The sequence below is a fragment of the Condylura cristata genome, unplaced genomic scaffold (genome assembly GCF_000260355.1).
Source record: "Condylura cristata isolate star-nosed mole 26May11 unplaced genomic scaffold, ConCri1.0 scaffold00031, whole genome shotgun sequence".
In the NCBI taxonomy this organism is placed as follows: domain Eukaryota; kingdom Metazoa; phylum Chordata; class Mammalia; order Eulipotyphla; family Talpidae; genus Condylura; species Condylura cristata.
Window position 1 is genome coordinate 13,600,290 of NW_004567132.1, and position 20,498 is coordinate 13,620,787.

Here is a 20,498-nt window from a genome sequence, read left to right on the forward strand (position 1 = left end):
TACACTTTCCTTTCCTTCCCCTCTAGTAACCCCACTTTGTTATCAAAGCATAAGGGTTGGTCTTTGTTGTGTTTAATTGCCTCTGTTTTCCTTCACATTCACAAAAGAGTGAAATCATACAGAATTTCCTTTCTCTTTTTGACTTATTTTGTCCTTTTTGGCTGACTAGTATTCCATGGTGTATACATACCACAATTTTTTTTATAGATTCATCAATTGCTGGGCACTGAGCTGTTCCCATATACTGGCTACTGCAAATAGTGCTGTAATTAGTGCAGATGTGCATATAACTTTTGAATTAGTGTTTCACATTCTTATAGGTAATTACTCAGAAGTGGGATTACTGGAATATACAAAAGTTCCATTTTTAATTTTTGAGGAGCCTCCACACTGTTTTCCAAAGTGACTACACCACTTTGGATATTACATCTCCACCAACAAGGCATGAGGGTTCCTTTATCTTAACATTTCTGCCAATATGTTTTATTGCTTAACTTTGTGAGAACAGCATTCCAACCATTGTGAGGGAAAAATCTCATGGTAGTTTTGATTAGCAATTCCCTGATGATAACTGATTGCAGAACATTTTTTCATACCTACAGGTCAGCTGTATGTCTTCTTTGGTGTAATGTCATTTCAATCCTCTGTCGATTTTTTAATTGTGCTTTAGTTATTGACTTGTACAATCTTCACTCACTGTTCAACTAACTTACACCCCTTTCCTCTTTTTCACAGTCAGACATCTTAAATTGTCGTGCTTTTCTCTATCTCTCCATTGCACCTCCCAGTCATTCAGAAACTTCTTACAATCTTGCCCCTCCAAGGCTCTCTCTGGGGCTTAATCCACTATATTACTTTTCAGATGTCATTATGGCTGGATCCCAGTGGTTCAGTCAGGTAGCACTTTTCACTAGTGATACTTTTGAATCAACTATTACCTTCCAGGATATCAGATACTCTGATTTTCTTTTACTTCTTGATCTCCTTTAGAGTTCTTCTTCCTCTCCCTATTTCTTAAAGCTTCCTCTCCCTATTTCTTAAAACTTCTCAGGGTTTCATCCTGAGTTTTTCTCAGCTCACTTTATAAAAGTTCCCTGGGTGAGCTGACCCATTAAGCATTTAAGCATCCTTTAATTACACTCATAATATTGACACCTCTCCCCAAAGATCCATACCAATATATTTGACTTTCTCAATTAACCTGAAAGATATTTCCACTTTTAATTCTCATAGGCACTCCAAATTCATGTGTTTAAACTGAAGTAAGTCTCCATATTTACCCTGATACCTCCCAAGTCTCTTACTGTGTTCCCTATTATCCCATTTTCTATCTTCAACAACTACCTCTCCCCATTCCAACTAGTGATTCCAAAGCTTTGTGGTTTTTCTCTGTACTCACTGCCACTGTCTTATTTCACAACCTCACTTTTCTTCTGGAATATTCCACTTTCTTAGGGCACTCAGAATAGAATACTTTGGAGGGTCTGCCCTACTGTAATGGACCTTTTTTCTGGATATTTTTTCTTCCCTATCAGTCATGTCTGACTAAATAACACCCTAATCCGATCATTGACATAGTTGACAGGATCAATAAGGACATTTGACTCAAGTTTGGATCAATAAGATTCTCTCCCCCACAAAAAGTGTAATTGGTCCTAAGTCTATGCAGGTAACTTAAACTGTAACAAAAGGGAGGTACATAGTAATCACACTGAGCCACACTGATGAATGCATCAAGAAAATTCCCCCTGCAAAAGGAGAAAGACCAAGCAAGAACAGAAAAAAGGCAGTGATACCAAATACACAGACTCCTGCCTTCTTGTTCCTAATTCAAAATCCTTCCTAGGGATTAGCAGCAATCCTACCCGCAGGTTCCATGAGAGACACTCCACTTCTAGCCTGTTATCTTTTAACACTTTCTCTCTATATAGCAGCTAGGTGACCTATATATGCCTACAGAAAGTCTTGATTAATACACTTGGAGCAACTTCTCTTTGTTGGGTCTCAGTTTCCCCATTTATAAAAGCAAGAACTGAATTAATGAGCTCTATGAAAGCAGTGGATATTAACACACTATAGTTTCCAAGCAAATCATGTTACTTCTATATTCAGCTTATGAGCAAAATGGTGGTCACCACCTGCCCAACGAAAGTGAAAAGCATATTCAGAATTATGCTTTTTAATTATCAAATATTCAAGGATACTAAATTTAGAAAGTTATAAGTATCCATTTTTAACTCAAAGAGAGTACTTTATTCATGTCAATTTTCAACATATATGACAAATATACATTTCAAAATTACTTCCACTTTTAAGGTCCTAAATTAAAATATTTCTCTGTAACTGAGATCTCATTAGGCACTCTGCAGGTGGACCTGTCCAGTTTCAAATGGGCTATTTCTGATCATACTTAAAGAATACTTTTCACTATTCATTCTTATATAATTGCAAGGAAAAAATATTCACTTTACAATTCCATAGTGAATGTATTAAAGAGTGCTTAAAACAAAAAATAAACCAAAATCTTTAATCCACTCAACAGGCTCTAGATAAATTCATAAACCACTGACTAGGTAATCCAATATACAAAGTACATATTACGTCACTGATAAAGTACTTGGTAAACAGCTCAATGCTGATAAAGAGTGATTTAGTAGGCCTGGGTGGGGCCCTGAGATTTTTTTTTTTTCTTTTTTAAGCCTCTGACAATACAGTTAAGAAACTAGAAGCCTAGGATCAAGGGAATTTCAGATCTTTTGTAATAAAAATTTGTACAGTATATTAGAACACTTTGAATAGAATAAAGTTAACTCCTTATATTAAAAACCTGTGTGTATGTCTAAATTAAATAAATCCTACCACCAGTTTAGAGTAAGAGTGGTGGTAAAGAAATTTCATCATGGTCTGGCTAAGTAGGGAGGAAAGTTAATGACTTGTAAATTCCTACTCTAAAAATCTGTCACTGGGAAATATGCTATACATTTTACATGGTATTCAAGATAATACAAAGAAAGTTTTTTTGTCAAATGTGTACTCAAACACAACCTGATGCTAGAAAAGTTGGACAAAAGAGAAAAGCTCTTAGCCCTCCCTGGTGGCGCAGAGGGTTAAAGCACAGCACTGAGAATCTAAAGCCACTTTCGCATGAGTTCGATCCCACCTGCCCCGAGGTGACCACATATGGTGTGGAAGACCTCTCCTGACCCCCCCGCTGCTCCCCTCAGCAGTGTACTTCGTCAATCTGCCTGTTCTGTTCCCCGCTCTGTCTCTGGTGAAGCCTCTCACCACCCCTGAGCCTCGGGCCTGTACCCCAGTTCTGTATGCACAAATAAATAAATCTTAAAAAAAAAAAAAAAGAAAGAAAAGAAAAGCTCTCTATCCCAAATTTGTTTCAGAAATGGGATCCAACAAGACATGGTCAGAGAAAAGAAGAGGCAACTCAGATGTGGAAATAAAATTTTCATTTTCAAAATTTTTGCAAAATCAAAAAAAAAAAGAATGCTGGGATCTAACACCTGAACTCTTTCCTTCTGTTCCAGGACTCTGCTGAAAGTTAAGACACAGTGCAAGCCCTATGGAATTACTAGAATTTTGGCCATGGGTTGTGCAGCCATATACTTACTGTAACTATACGTGACTGCGAATGCCATGAAGCTGGCAACATTTCAGATAAATCTCCCTGTGAGTGACATCACGGGGAAATAGAAAGAAGACTGATGAGAAGTCAGGGGAATTAATTTTGGTCAAAGTTCTACAAAATACAGGTTATGGCCATGAGCAAGTCCCCATACTTCTCTGGGCCTCCATTTCCTTGTGTGTAAGATAAAAGTGTGGCAGTGGAGGAAAGGGTATTTGCTCTCTGACCTTTGGAAAGGGTATTTGCTCTTTGCTGGTGATTCTTTATAAATATGAAACATATCAATCAACCTTCTGAATTCTGTGCAGGCAGGAGTCTGAATTACCAATTCTTTAAAAGACAATATTGCTTTCATTGAAAGATGGGAAGGTAGGCAGTCAAATGAAATAAAAGGCTCTCTGACTGTTGGGAGTAGGGGTAGAAATTGGCAAAATATTACTCGTTGGGATGTTCACATTTTACTAATTTAATCATTTGCTGGCTGTAACATAAAGGCACATTTTCAAAACATCCTCCTGAGTATTTAGAAAGTGTGCATCTTATTTGAAAATCATCCCCTAGCTGTCCAGTGCACAAGCAAAGTGGCCAGATCCTCCTCAGTCTCAGCCTCCAGACCAGACTAACAGCCTAAAAATTGCTTTCCAGCCTGAATGCAGAACCAAAAGCAGTTTTGAAGACGCAAACCCTTTGCCTGCCACTTCCTTCATAATTATACGATTTTTTTCAATCTGACTTTTGGCCCTGATTCCCTTCTGAGGCAACTAGTGAAGAGACTTGAACATAATGGCTATGGTTCAACTCTGCATTGACTTAGTCCTACTTTTTCAGGATTCTGATTACTGCTTCATCACTACTATAAACAACACATTTTAAAAAATTAAAATGAAACTTTTCAGTATTTTTCAAATAAAAATACCTCAGTTGATTCTCCAGGTAGTCTTGGGATCTCTGGCTATATTCTGACAGCTACCATGTCCTAAATATCCTTTTACTTAGTATCTGGAGCATCTGCAACAAAACAATTAACTTTCTATCACTCTTCTCCATGCTCACGGGTAACATCGGCTTAGGAGCCCTGAATGGCTGCTCCATATCTCTCCCCTCACAACTCAGGCTCCTTCAAGAAAGGCACTAGTGTTTCTGATGCTGTTTACCATCCTCATCCACACACACACTGCCCCCTTAACAATCTGGCATCCTCCTTGAAAAACACAATCAGGGAATCCTAACCAGGCAGGCGTGACTCCTAAGCAGATGGCAGGCCTCATAATTAGGTCATTACATAATACCTTTTCTCTAACCAGCTTCTCCACACTTCACCCAGAGACCCTGTGTTGACGAGCTTTACTGTGGTTACTTTAATTATAATTTGCACTTGAAAACACAGTGATACTGTGTTTTGGTAAAAGAAACAGGGTGAGAGAGTTTAGGAGAAATAAATCAGAGGAAGCTTTCAGCATCGGTTTTGAGTAGTCCAGACCTGTTAATTTTCTGGGTACCTTGGTCACACAGATCCATGCCAATCCCCAGTTGCACTGGTCCCATTTCAGGACTCAAATATAAATATTATATCAGGTAAATGTATTTCTACAGGATGCTCTATCACATAGAGGTGTTATCTATGTCAGGTTCATGTCAGGTTCATGTCAGGTTCAGCAACTCATCACCCAGCTAAAAATTTGTGTAAGGTAGATTAACTGCTGTTCTCAATAAGACCCCAGGTCTGCATCACATAAGGTTTAGGCTTTGTTCTCCTCTGACCTCTAATCCAACAGCTTTATTTATATTTCTAGTACCCAGGAGAACAGAAGGACTTCCAGTCAATTCCCATTGCAGTTTTCCCTGTCCTTTCTCTGATTTTACTTCTCCTAGGGCTATCCGTACTCCAAAAATCACCCAACATCAAAACTGCCATTATTACAAAATCTGTTAAGTTTTTTGGAAGCTGGCCTCTCATAATGATCTCATACTATTGTATATTTATAGTTTGCAAAAGTCATTCACACTTTTCTCACTTCCTCATTTCAATAAATTTGAATTATATTCTGTAGTTTCAAAACCTTAGGTATATATTTGTTACCAAAAAAGAGAATGCATATAACTTAAAATGATAAGCCATAAAAAGACTAATCTTAGTAATTAGGAATAATTTAAGATTAAAAGAAAAAATTATTACTCTGTTAAAGATAGGTTAATGATCTCCAGTTGGTATAAAAAGCATGATGGGAGATAGTTCTGAGCTGGAGGTTCCCATCTCCTCACAGCATTGGAGACCCCTCTAGGTGGCTTTGTATTTATACTTCAGTCATCTTCAGTTTCCCAAGTTCTCACACTGCTATGAGACAGTGCCTCTGCCAGCCCCTACATCCAAAGGGCTGGACTAGATATTAGGTGATTGCCCTTAGACTGTGATACTAAATCCACCCCTCTCCAGAGATATCCCAATTCCTGTATCACTTCTGATTGTTAAATCAAAGTCATGATTTTAAAAGCCTACTGAAGATATCAGACATGAAATTTAAGAATCACTTATCCCAAAAGTAGGCTTGTACTAGATCAAAAGGCTCACATATGATATGGCATATGATACAAGGGAAAGCATAACCTCCTATCAGGTTCTACGGTTGGATTTCTAGCAACAAAACTAATTGATTTAATTTCAAAAAATTTACCTAACTTCTCGAAGCCTCAGTTATTATCCATAGACATAGAAACATTCTCCCCCAAGGCTGAGACACATTAAGGAAAAAAATATTTGAAAAGGGCCTAGTACAGGGCCCAGACTGGGCTGGGCACACACTGCCCAATTCCTTCCCTCCCTGGTGATTAGAGGAAGTGCTCTCTTCTGTCTGCCTAGCAGCTCTGGGAAAAACTGAAAAATATGCCGCCCACAGGACACTGTGGGGATAAATCAGAGGGCTGTGAGTTAATTAGAAAGCATAGCAAAGAGATCAGGGTGACCACCAATAGGGCAGGTTTTGTTCAGGCATTGCATTTCTGAAATAATCAGTGAGCACCTTTTCAGGCTTTTTTCAGGTGAAATGCTTAAAAATGAACTGAGAACAAAGCAGCCAACTGAAAAGTTGTAGGCCTATGAACATAAAGCAAGATGAGTGCTTGAATGCCAGGCTGGTAATGAGGCAGAAAAGCAGGCAGGAGACTTCTAGAATGGGGAAGTCATGGGCTTTGGAAGCCCTTACAACAGTGTTAACAGGAACTGTTTTCACAGCTTGGAGGAATGTCAGAGAGTGCCTAGCAATGACAACATTCAAAAGACTTTATAAGTTTGTAAGTCGGGAAACAATTATGGCTTTGCATTCACCAACTATGTGGTCTTTAGCTTAAAACTCCTTAAAGACAGGGAAGGGTTTTTTTTGTTTGTTTGTTTGTTTGTTTTACATTTTCTAAATCACCCAGAATAACAAATAGTCAATGCTGAGTAAGTGAACTCCTGAATGGAGAAACAGCTGGTTTCTGAACTCTCTGGGCCTCAAAAACCTTTCTCAAAAATGTCAGAAAAATCATCACTAAGGGCACTCCAGAGCTCTCACTCATTCCATCATTTTCTATACCAAGCAGCTCCTCAAAAAGACTGCACATGTGGAACCCACTGAGATCAGAATCCTCAGGGTGGTGGGTTTGTCTGGCTTTGGTTTTCCAATCTCAGGTAATACTAAGAGACGATTGCCATTGAGAACGGATGCACCATCTTTTAAGTCAGCAATCTTTATGAAATGAAGGAACTGAGGCTGAGTCTTTTTCCCTATCTTCTGCTGACAGCTCAAATCAGCAGTTTTCATTTTCTAAACCTGGCCTGTCTCATTTTAATCATCAATTCTATGGAGTTAGATCTGGGTTCAAATTCCAGTTCAAATACTCTTTAGTAATGTGAGTCAGCTCATTTATAAAATGAGGAACTACCAGCTACTACAAAGAGGTGTTATGAAGATTATATGAGGCAGTATTCAACCACAAAGCACTCAATGTGTCAACGTAATATTGGGGTGAGGCCAGACATGCAGGGATGAAAGAATTCACCAGAGTGGAGAACAGAAAAGGCAAATTTACTGAAATAACCTGTAAGGGAGCAGAGGACGAGATGGGTGAGGTCTGTGTGTGAAGGATTTGAGGCTCTCTTTCATACTTGGTCTTCCCTGACTTTCTAACTTAGGGCACTAGTTTGCTCCAGTCATCTGCTGAGATGTCTGGTCTTGGAGGTTGTCCTTTGACACAGAATGTGTTCTGGTCTCTGCTTCTTCATTCCTGGAGCTGGGCTGGTTTTTCTGGTGATGGTCGTCTTATGGCCTAGTTCCCATAACAATCTTATTTCTCCTTATCTATTCAAGCCTTGCAAACCTGCCTGCTGGGCAAGGAGTTGGGGGTCTAGTTTCTAACCTTATTAAATGACACCCCAACATTCACCAAACATTTATCTCATCTCTCCTTACCTCTCCTCCCTATGTAATATCCATCAGGTAGAGTTTTTGCTAATATAAAATTTGCTCTATTTTCAGTATTTATCATGGACATCAGATTCTACATCTCTTATATTAACAGAGAAGACTAAACTTAACCTTTTCTAACCAATGACTGTGTTATAATGGATAGTTGCCAACAGTAATAATTCTACTCTCAGTTGTCAAAGCAAAAATCAATCAGGAGGCCTAGAGCGTATGTGCATATATAAAATCATCCCTGGCACTGAGCTGTGTGATTCTGTGACTTCTCAGTTCATATATTTGTTTTATATTTGCTACTATAGCTACATGCTTATCATGCTTATTTTTATGATATTCCCACTAAAAACTTTGATGTCATTGTGTTCCTCTTCATTATTTTTTTTAAAATGGTACATCTAATATGTAGATCAAAGTTTACTATCGTTAGGGCTGCCCTGGTACATAATGTGGAGGACTATTTCATAAAGAACTCAATCTCAATACCCCCAACAGACTAAATGGAAAAATTGCTCCCGAAAGGCTGCCTCTAATTTTCAGAAGCACTTCCGCAGCTTTTTAGATGTCTTTTAGGAAAGGTAGAATTAGTCCTGGGGGACATATAAATGATGTGCTCATACGATGCACATGAAATCAGTCTTCTTTCGAAGCTTGATCACGAAGTCATTGAATGAGTCATCTGGGTTTAAGGGTCAGAGTACAAATGAGAAACCACAGGTTTTATTGAATGCCTTGGTCAGGTTTGGGGGAGGGGGTGTGCTATGTCAGAGTGGGCAATTGAATAATCCTTAAGCAGGGTAAGAACATAAGGCAGGGATGTGCCAAAGTCAGGAAATAAATCAAATAGAGCCCAGACCAGCAGGATAGAATGGAGAATACAATTACTGGACATTCAAGCTGGCCAGTAGTCAAGCACTGAGGTACGAAGTCAAGACCTAGAAAAATCAGAAGGAAAAGGAGACCTAGAGAATGTGAATAAAATAAATGCAATATTCCCACTAAAACAAAGCAGAGAAATGCTGGGTTTGAGAAAGTAAATGTTCTTCAAAACAGAGAGAAACCCCTCACCATGACCTGCCTCAGCGCTCAGAAATAGGTCACAGAGTACCTGGATTAGGTATTTCAGGCACTGGGAAATTGGCAGCTCCCACTTTGTTTCAATTCGTTTTCATTTTATCTCCATAGAAGAAAGCCATATAATTAAAGAAAGTCTGGTCCATACATAATCTGGTCCATAATAATCTACAGAACCTAGTTCTGCCAAGTAATAAGAATAAAAATAAAAAACCTAAGTGTAAAGCTGCTCAATGTGTGGGACAACCCAGAATGAAAATCATACATACAGACAAGCCAAGAGCTTCATCCTGTATCCTATGAGCTAAGCTGAAAACAAGCTCTGTTCTCAAACTAGCAAAGTCATTCTCTGCAGTTGCCACGCTGGATGAGGCATACTAACTTCCTGGTCACTCAAGTACACACTGAGCTTGTTCATAAAACAACCAGTTTTAGCTGGCATTATCATTACCACAAAGCTCTATCGGGAACAGCAGAAATACTAAGGATGAAAGCAGAGGACACTGGGGACCTTGGTCAGCAAAGGTGCTTGAGAACAGGAAATAGCACACGTTCCAAGAAGAATATATAGAGAAAGTGTTGTAGGATCAGAGTCTGTATAATCACCCCCAGGTTGCTATTGCGCAGTGCCTGTCCTTCCTGGAGGACAAAGCCAGGACAGCAGTGATTCAGCATAAGCCATCCCCACTATCCTTGTACACAGCATACTTAATATAGCAGGCCTAGATGTCTCAATACTAAGATTCTTTACTTTGCAGATATAATGACAAATTAAAAACAGCTTTTAGATTTGCACAATTTTTCTAGTTAGTGATTCCAATACCTAAAAGGGAGCTATCTTTGCTTAACAACCTATTGACTAGATAACACTGGGTATCAATTTTTCCAAAGCTACATTTTCAGTTTTCACTCCATTTTCACATTTTACCCTAACAAAGGTGAAACGAGATAAAGCATAAAAGGGCTTTAGTGTCACATAATAATGGGATGCCCCCACTAATCCCCACTCCTAACTATTCTCCCAACCAAAAACAAACAAAAACCCACAATTATTGAAGAGATACAATATAAAACAATGAGAAAAAAAGGAAGTTGATAGAAAGAAAAATGTTAGCTGGAATTGGTAGGGAAAATGTTTTGTGGTAGATAGAACGTTGGATATAGTCTGCAGGATTGCTAAGATTGAGAAAGGCAAAACTGTTTCATGTGTCCAGATTTTATAAAGCATCTACTTAAACTGTAGTTAGAATATTTATAGTTAAGATATTAACATATAAATATCACTTCAGTTGTTACTTTCAGTGACTTTAAGAAATAGATCATAGTAACAATGCAATTAAGATCATAGTAACAATGCAAAAGATGAGATCCATTTCAGCACCCTATGCTACCACACTTGATTAGAACATGAAATAACTAGAAATCATCAAAATCTAATAGTCCACAATACCACTTTAATCTCACATGAGATTTTGCTGTGTGTCACCAAGGTACAGAAGTAACATTTCTACAACTCACAGTGAACCAAGGCAGGAGAAGTAAGACTATGTTTAGGGAACACATATTTATTGTTTTTTTTTTAAATAATATATTTATTTATATATATGTTTTACAACAGTGTTCATTTTTGTACAATATTTGCTTTCTTCTCCAAGTAGTTCCCATAGAATGCCCACCACCAATTCACCCATGCACCGTCAACATAGTCCCATGTGCTCTTCCTTCCCCTGTTCTGATCCTTTTCCCTTTCCCTCCCCCATAAAATGCCTGATTTATAGTTACCTGTCATTTATTATTATTATTGTTGTTGTTATTACTGTAAAAACATGATATTTTTCTTTTTCCTTCTGACTGATTTCACCGAGCATAATTTCTTCTAGCTCCATCTATGTTGCTGCAAGTTCATCTTGTTTGAATTACTCTTTTTTGATTACTGAGTAGTATCCCATTATGTATATATACCCCATCCTCTTGATCCAGTCATCTATTTTTGGGCATTTGGGTTGTTTCCCTATCTTCCCTAGTGTAAATAGTGCTGCAGTAAACATAGGGTTGCAGGTATCCTTTTAAATGAATGTTTTTGTTTGCTTTAGGTAGATACCTAGGAGTGGAATTGCTGGGTTATATGGTAGCTCCACCCCCACACAGCTTTCCATAGTGGCTGTACCAGTTCGCATTCCCACCAGCAGTGAAGGGGAGTTCCTTTTTCTCCACAACCTAACCAACATTTGTTGTTCCTAGTTTTTTAATTTTTTAATATGTGACATTCTCAGTGGTGTAAGGTGGTATCTCATTATGTTTTTGATTTGCACTTCCCTGACTATATGGGATGTTGAGCATTTTTTCATATACCTGTTGGCCATTTGCATTTCCTCTTTAGAGAAGTGTCTTTTTAGTTCTTCTGCACATTTTTTTGACTGGATTGTTTGCTTTGTTTTTGTTGAGAGCTGTTTGTAGACCTTTATGATCAGTCCTTTATCAGGTTTTTTTTTTTTTTTTTTTACTAATGTCTCTCTTGTACACAGAAGCTTTTTAGTTGATATAATCCCAGCTAGTTATCTTTTCGCTCACTTTCTTTGCTTTGGGGGATGAGTCTCTGAAGATGTTACTAAGATGTTTATCATGGGGAAAATGGACAACCACATGCAAACAAATGAAACTATGACCTCACATCATGCACAAAAATCAACTTAAAATGGCTAAAAGAATTGACATATGACCTGAAACCAGAAAATATAGGGAAGACAGCTTTGTAAATGACTTATAAATCACTTTATTCTGGGACCAAGAGGGTTAGAGTGTTGGTTCTATTATTTCTAACTACAAAGACAGCTTAAAGGGGCTTAAATAAGATAGCTGAGGCAAGATGTCACCAAGGGATCTGCTAACAATTTTCCTAATGTTTTACTGATAACTTCCAGTCATCCTCTTCTGGCTCTCCCAGTGAGACAGAGGAACTTGTAGAATTCATATATTGCCTCAAAAGGAAGACTACTTCTCCAAATTCCCAATTTCTAGACCATAATAAAATCCTCAAAAAATGGTGCACCCAATAGTCTACCAGTCAATGAATTGCTCTAATATACTGCCAACATTTCCTGTTGGGTAGTGCCTAAATCTACTTCAGAGATCTATCACATCTGCTGATCAAGAAAGGCTGTTTTTGTCCCCACAGCAGGGACATTTGGTGATATCTGTTGATTTTTTGTTACAATTGGGGACAACAGGAGAGCATATGGGGTGGGCTTAAATGGCATCAAATGGCTAGAGGCCAAGGATGCTGCTAGTAACATCTACAATGTACAGAACAGTATCCTACACAAAAAGCTATCCAGCCCTAAGTATCAATAGTGTTAAAGTCCAAAAACCGTGCTCTAGGCAATGATCTATCACATATATATGCCAGGATCACATAAAGCCAAACCTGCTAATTCATATATGTGGACAATGGCTGTGACAGATGTAATTTTATAAGAACTGAAGAAATCCACCATAAAATGTTTACAATGTGTAACATAAACAGATATATTTAAGTGTTTTTTAAGAATTGTAGGCATTTCTAAACATGTCATGGGGATAAATTTTTCACTATCCCTCAAAACTTAGTATTTAATCATGGAGGATAGATAACTTACATATAAAGAACATTTATCTAGCAGTCCACTTTAAAAAAGCAGAAAACCTATTCTTCAAGTACCCACAGAATACCAAGCTATATCATATTTTAAGTCATAAAACAATTTTCAGCAAATAATAAAGGTAATTAAATCAAAGTATCCTCCCTGACTACAATGATTTTTTTTTAAAGATTTATTTATTTATGCATACAGTACTGGGGTACAGGCCAGAAGTACAGGGGCAGTCAGAGACAGAGTAGGGAGCAGAACAGGCAGATCAACAAAGTACATTGCTGAGGGGAGCAGCAGGAGACAGGAGAAGTCTGCTGCGCCATATGAATCACCTCTGGGCCAGGGATCAAACTCACACTGAAGCATTTGCAGCTAGCTTGTAGTGCTGTGTCCTAACCGGTCACGCCACCAGGGAGGGCCCTGATTACAATGATTTTAAATGAAACTAAATTCTAAATCAATAACAGAAAGATCTATGGGGAAATTCTTAAATTTTTGGAAACTAAACAAAACCACTTCTAAAACATGAAAATCAACTGTGAAATTAAAAGCATTTTGAAATAAGTTATAATAAAGTAAATTAAGTTTAAATAATGTAAAATGCCACCGAATTCTCAATAGACTACCTCTGTTTTTAGATTACATTAGTCTAAATTTAATTAGGAAAAAACAACACTAGGATACTGAAACAGTCAAACAGGTGGTGGTGGTGGTGGTGGTAAAAATGAGATTAGGGGAAGTTAATCCTATCAAATGTTAAATTTAAAAGCCTAATACAACTTACATGAAAAATTACAAAACAGTATTAATAAAAATTAAGACAGAAAAATATAAAGACCTCAAATACATGAAGAATTTAATAAATATTAGAATTACTTAAAAGTGTTGGAGTTGATAACTAATCATTTGAGGGAAAAAATTCACACCAATTTTCTCTATCACTCAAAAACCAAAATAAATTCTAGACTGACTAAATAAGAGTCACAGATACAAATATTCATGAGGATTATGTCAGGAAAACAAAATGTTCAAAGCTAAATATGTAAGGTATAAGACAACTGGGAGTTGTATTGATTGAAGTCAATTAGAGGATACATATCGTCTCTAAACAACATTTAAATTCCAACATTTAGAAACATTATACTGGGGGAAAACAAAGAATGAAAAAAAACACTCTTCTAGAAGGTAGAAGGTAGCCTATTAGAAAAAAATGTCTGCAGCGCCTAATTTAAGTGGAAAAAAAAGCTATGAAAAGAAAATTTAAAGTACTACTCTAACCTTGAGGTAGGAAAGGTTTAACATGAAAGGAGTAACAAAATTTTACTGACATTCCCTCATTTAAATTTGAAATTTGTATGACAAACAAAACCCACAAAAAAATTAAAGACAACTTTAAGGTAAAAGTTAAAGAAAAAAACTAATTAAAAAAGCTACATAAAAATCAGATAAAATAGTCCTCTCCTGAGATTCACTCATTGAGGTTCTGCGAATGAGACTCACTTAGCACCTTTTCTTCAAGTTATGAGGTATTTCTTTTTATTCATGAGAACTGATTGGAATTTTATACACTCCATAAACAGATATCTTCCGATGATGGTTATTTTGCTTTGGCACTAAATAGTGTGTTAAGTTCTTCTCATAAAGAACCTTCAATCGTTTGCCAGTTTTATGGTTTGTGAACCATAATAATTTCATGTAGCACAGTCCCTAAAATGTATTTTCTCATTGACCTTTTCATCTTTTCCTGTTCTGTTTACTTTTTTTTTCTGGCATTAAACATTAAAAGAATTATGACATCAAACATTGGCAAAAACAGAGTGGAATGAATACTTAAGTGGCAGAAGTATAATTTGACAATATACATCTGAAACCTTTAGAAAGTACAAATCATTTTTGCAAAAACCCTCCTTGGACTTTATTCTGATGAAATGTGAAGGTATATATATTTAAGGATGCTCTGTGCAGTGTTAATAACCAAATTGGGAACTTAAAACTCAATAACTAATTAGATTAGATCCATGCTGTCTCAAAAATGTTTGAATAAAAAAAAGTCATCACAATATAAATACAATTAACTTTATTGAACATATAAATATAGATAAGAAGATAAAACTTGCATTATATTTTTACCAAAATTAATTTTTTAAGAAGAAAAAAGCAAGTTTCACGTTTTTACACACAAACTCAGCATAAATATGTAACATAGTATATAGTTCTTATATTGTACAGAAATACATTACATATTATACATAGGAAGATTTGAGAGCTAAATACTAATATGCTAAAAGTAGTTGACTCTGAACAATGTGATAACAGTGTATTTTTAATATTCTTAAATGTGCCTGACTATTTACAATTAATGTGAATTTGTTGTAAAAGTTTAAGATAAGCTATCTTTCACATCTTGATGTTATAAAAGTATACACGGGATAATATTCCACCTTTTAAAAGTAAGTGGAGAAATCATTACACATATTAACTACCTGTTCTATACTCAATACTGTGATGCACGCAGCCACCAGAGTGTGTAATGCTACTTCCCTCACTCATTAAGTAGTTCAATTAAGTAGTTGCACTGCTTTTAATCCTTCCGTCAGTTTTTCCCCTTGTCTTTAATTCCATGGCTCCTGCCATTTCTCATACTGTTAGATGGATGGCATACCTTTTTCTCCATTTTTAATTTATTGCTTTAAGTTAGAGGTAAACCAAAAATGAAAGAACTCTTTAATAAAAAAGAAAAAAATTAGAAGACCCCAAAGGTACAAATAAGAAAGGGCTTGTGTTAGATATTTCTGCCACCAAAAAAATGTTCTGGAAAAGAGGTGGGGCAGTAATATAATTCTCAATTCAAATCCATTTTAGCACAGCCACTCAACTGTTCTCCACCATGACATTCACAAATAAGACATGTGGCCCAGGTATTTAGGGAACTCAGGTAAGGGTTACTTCAAGTAGGAATGTCCTGTAGGCTATGTGGAACTCCTAATGAGAAGAGTTCTACTTCAAACCATTCTCAAACACGCAAAAGACGACAAATTTTGAGCAGAATCAAGTTATTGTGGAGCTAACCTTGAATTTATTCATCTGTTTATATAGGAATGATTTCAAAGTAAATAATTTAAAATTCACTGATTTATACTTAACCTGACAGACACCTATAGTGATATCTTAGTAAGAAAACTGTTTTTTCAAGATTAGCAGAAATGTTGACTGAAAAATGGCACATCAGGAAGTCTATCAATTATCATATTTTACCTCATTGCTGCCTCATGAATAGAATCCACCAGTTCACCCCCCTCAAAAGAAAAAAAACTGGTGATTTCAGAAAATGAGAAAATGCTCTTTAAGGAGGAAATATAAATAGTGAAATAAGAAATGGGGAGAAGAAGCTTCCTGTACCAATCATGATCCAAAGAGACCAAGCTTCTTTTGTTTCAACTTGCCAGACAATCTTTAGTTCAACTAAAAAGCTGGAAGGTACTAACCAAAGACCAGAAGAAAAGGCATAGCTATTATGAATATCTACAAGTTATTACAGACAGTGAATGTATGGGTTCCCAAAAAGGGAAATGAGCTGCTGCCTCACCAACCTACTTTCAGCTTCTGCTGAGCTATATGATAGATAGAAAGATGGATTTCTAGCCTGTTTAAGAGTCTGCACACTTACCTTTCTCACTTTCTTACAATCATGCAAGGTTCATTCTCCTCAGAAAGTCTTCCTTGAATGTTCTTTCATTTCACTCATTTCAGCTTTCTATAACTTCTACAGCATCTATTTATAAGCATTGGTAATTAAAAAATAAACCATCTTGTACTTTAAAATTTTTCTTGAAATCATGTGTAGTTCTGGACTCTAACACATTAAAAACTCCTAAGACTGCTACAATTGCAAACGTAGCACAACACAAAAATATGTATCTATGGCTCAGTAAACAGCCATCTGATTAAATAGGTCTATTAGCCAGAACTACGGTTTAGTCCCAAAAAGTGATTGAACACAGAGGCAGTTTACTGACAGCATCTTATTCAGAAGCAAAGATAAGGAGTCAATGGGTCAACTACAAAACTGAGTCATAAGTCAAAGACATGAAGTATACTGAGCTGAATAAAGTGGTTAGTGAGATCTACCTGGGGAGATAACCAGGTAGCTAAAGGCTATAGATTACAGTCAATCACTACTCAAGTGTGTGACTAAAACTAAATTATTATATGTGTACAGACAATGATCATAGCAGTGGTTAAAAAAAAGTGTGGCTGATATGCCTAATACACCAATGCCTCATTTTAACTTCAAGGGAAGCAAAAGTCTCTGTTCACTCTGAGGATCTTTACTTGTTACCTCAAAAGATATAAAGCATACTACAATTAATGGAAGTTTGGTATGGAAAAGGATAGCCTCAAAATATTTAAGTAACTTTACCATGGAGAAGCCATGCCACCTAAATATATGCCACGTAACCAGGTGATTATTAAATTTAATCACCAATGACAGGACAAACGGACAGCATTTGCCTCTTGAAATTATGTACTAGGTAGAATGCAGAGTGTCACAGCAAACAGATAAGCTGTATGTAAGCACAGAAAATACCAGATTCACCCAAATAAAAGTATATCCTACAAAAGGAAATGGGCCAGAAATCTTTTACTTCAAAATTAATAAGTTTAACTGAATAAAATGGCAAGGTGAATTACTAAAGATCAAACATCCTGACTATGGAGAGCTAGAGTTCCAAAACTCGCTTTCTCCTTTGATGTGGGGCTGCAGTGAGGACCTGGATAAAAAGTGGAATTTGGAGCAATGCAGACAGGGTTCTAATACTGTGAACTGCACAGAAAAATTCACAACAGACTACCATGCTTATTATTTCAAAATTTTTTTAAACACAAAAATTTGGAAGGCTTTCATATTTATTTTAATGGGAAAAAAAGGTATAACCCTAAAAGAAACTCTAACATTTGATATAGGAAAAAATAAAACTACAGATGAATAAAGAAGGAGAGAAAATCAAAATACTAGCAAATAAGGCAGTATATTAAAAGAAATAGATCATGGCAAAATTAGAAAGGGAAGGAGGGAGGTCACGGAAGGAAGGGAAAAAGAGATGGAGGGTGTATCAAGAAATTCATTAAAATAGTTCATCAGGCCCTCCCTGGTGGCGCAGAGGGTTAAAGCGCAGCACTGAGAATCTGAAGCCACTTCCGCATGAGTTCGATTCCCGCCTGCCGCCTGCCCCGGAGGAGACCACATGGCGAGCCAGACCTCTCCTGGCCCGCCCGCTGCTCCCCTCAGCAGTGTACTTCGTCCATCTGCCTGTTCTGCTCCCCACTCTGTCTCTGGTGAAGCCTCTCACCGCCCCTGAGCCTCTGGCCTGTACCCCAGTTCTGTATGAATAAATAAATAAATTAAAAAAAAATAGTTCATCAATTATTAAGTCAAAAAAGAGAAAGAATTCAATAAAGTAACGTTTTCAATATTTGAACATCTTTTCCTGGTTTAAAATGTTTCTTTTTCCAGGGGGATTACTTTAACTTTACTATCAAATGTTCAAAAAATGCAAAAGTGGTAAAAACAGAATAGAAAAGTGTCCTCAATTGTCCATGACAATTTAGAGTCTAATTTGTGAAAGCCTATTACTAGGTATTCAAATAGCAAACCAGTGAGCACCAAAAAGAGAAGAGAGAAAAAAATCCCTATTCTAAGAAAGAAATGGGGGCTTTGCCCCTACTAATTATTATATTAGAACTGAGGACACTAAAGAAGCATAAAGTGGAGTCCACAGTGAAAGCTCCCTTTCCACTATTTCTCCCCTCCTGTCTATCAGAATGTAGTAAATCTACCTGACTCACTTCAAAGAAGTTCTCATCCCATATATATCCTTACCATGCAGATTACCATTCATTCCAGCTTTGAGGTTCTGTGTAGGGAGGATTGAAGAAAAAAAAAAATATTGAGGAAACATTTAGGTATAAAATTTTAAGGTATGGCTAGGTTAAAAGAATTGAGATCTTATACAGAAGGACTAAGGTTAAAAACTCATAATCCTCATCAACACAGTATAAAAACACATTATTCAGAGTATACTTGTGTTTAAGTTCTTAGTATCACAGAGGTTGATGATTTTTCAGAATTCAGAAAACAGACAGGATCGTTCAAGCAATAACGAGAAGAGGGAGGGGGCAGAGAAGTGGAAACTTCATTCACTAATGATATTCTCTACCTGTGGCCTGTAGATGAGGCATTCCTCATCTATAATAATAAAGGGCACAGAATCTAACAGGAATCATATTCACTTCCAATTCCAAATAACTTTCCCTGCAAAAGGAAAAGATCCTCTTAATTCAGAGAAGTTAAGAGTCTGATCTCATCCCTTCAGAACAACCAGAGCTCAAGGTTACAGTAACTTGATTCCCCAGTATTAATTTGACCAACTTCATAAAAACAAAAGCTTCCTTTGATGCGCATCACTACCCGGCCACGTTATTGAGAATCAGATATTTAAAAATTAATCGGGCTGGCAAGGCACTGTTCAATGTCAAGCAGCTCTACATGTGGGATGATGCTCTGGGCATACTGAGACTGAATGCTGATCTTTTGTTGTCATGAAAGTCTACAATTCTTATCACATTTCAGTGATTTCTTCTCCTAGTTATAGTTATAATAATTCTGGTTGATCAGCTTTGCTGTATGCTGTAGTTGAGCAACCAAGCTTTCATTTGGCCTCACTACTTTCTTGGTTCATCCATTCTCCAATTATTCATCTCCTTCCTCAGTCTCCCCCACTCCAAATTCAGTTGTTAACACACCCTTTTTTTCTTGTCTTTCCACAGTATCCATGGACATACTTAAAAGCATGCTAGGGATGGAAGACTGAGGAAGTGGCAAGTCGTCCTGTGTTACTATAGTGTTAGGTACAATACATCTTCACCTCTAGGTTCTGTTTCTTCCAGGTTCCACATGCTAAATGCACACTAGGATCACTCTATATAGGGTCCTTCAGATACCCCAAGCCTATCAAAACCAGGTAAATGTTAGGAAATGAACACAGTAAAGTAGCAGGTTGTATGTGGGAGGTATAGGAGGGGCGGTCATGGAGAACACAGGTGAGACTTTTCCTTAATTATCAATGACACTTTAATTCTTTATCCTTTTCCACCTGTCTCCCTTCAACCTCTCCTCCCCCAATAGCACTCGGGGTAATACATTTTTTTGCATAAAGATAACTACTGTTTGCTACAAGGATGCAAAACCAATCAAAGGATAGGGAGGAATCAACAAAGCCTTCTACTTTTACACTAAATAATCCCATTTCTATATTCAGTTATCCTTTTTAAAAAAAAATTAATTTTTCCTTGAATACGAAGACTACAGAAGAAACTCGGTACCCTACCCTAATCAATCAGGCCAGTGGTTGGGATTATCAAGAGTATGGTATTAGCAGAGACTAGCCATGACCACTCAGTTTGTTGCAAGTGGTCATGTTTTCTGCAGAGATAACGGGGAAAGTTCTTCATCTCCCCTTTGCATGTTCACACCATATGAAGATGTTCAATAGACACCGTTATTTAACTCTGTAAAAACTATGTTCAGAATAACATTTAAGAAGTCCATGTAACTGATACTCAAGAAAACTGATTCTAAAAAAGGAATTTCTAAACCAGCAAAGACTGAATGGAAATTTAAACACTGAATGCTCTTTTAAA

The 20,498-nt window shown here is 36.9% G+C and overlaps 1 protein-coding gene across 7 annotated transcripts in view; it reads right to left on the bottom strand.

Annotated features, from left to right (window-relative positions):
* Window positions 1–20,498, bottom strand: part of AAK1 (AP2 associated kinase 1) — a 158,708-nt gene that overhangs the window by 110,003 nt on the left and 28,207 nt on the right. The gene's annotated exons all lie outside the window — the stretch shown is intronic.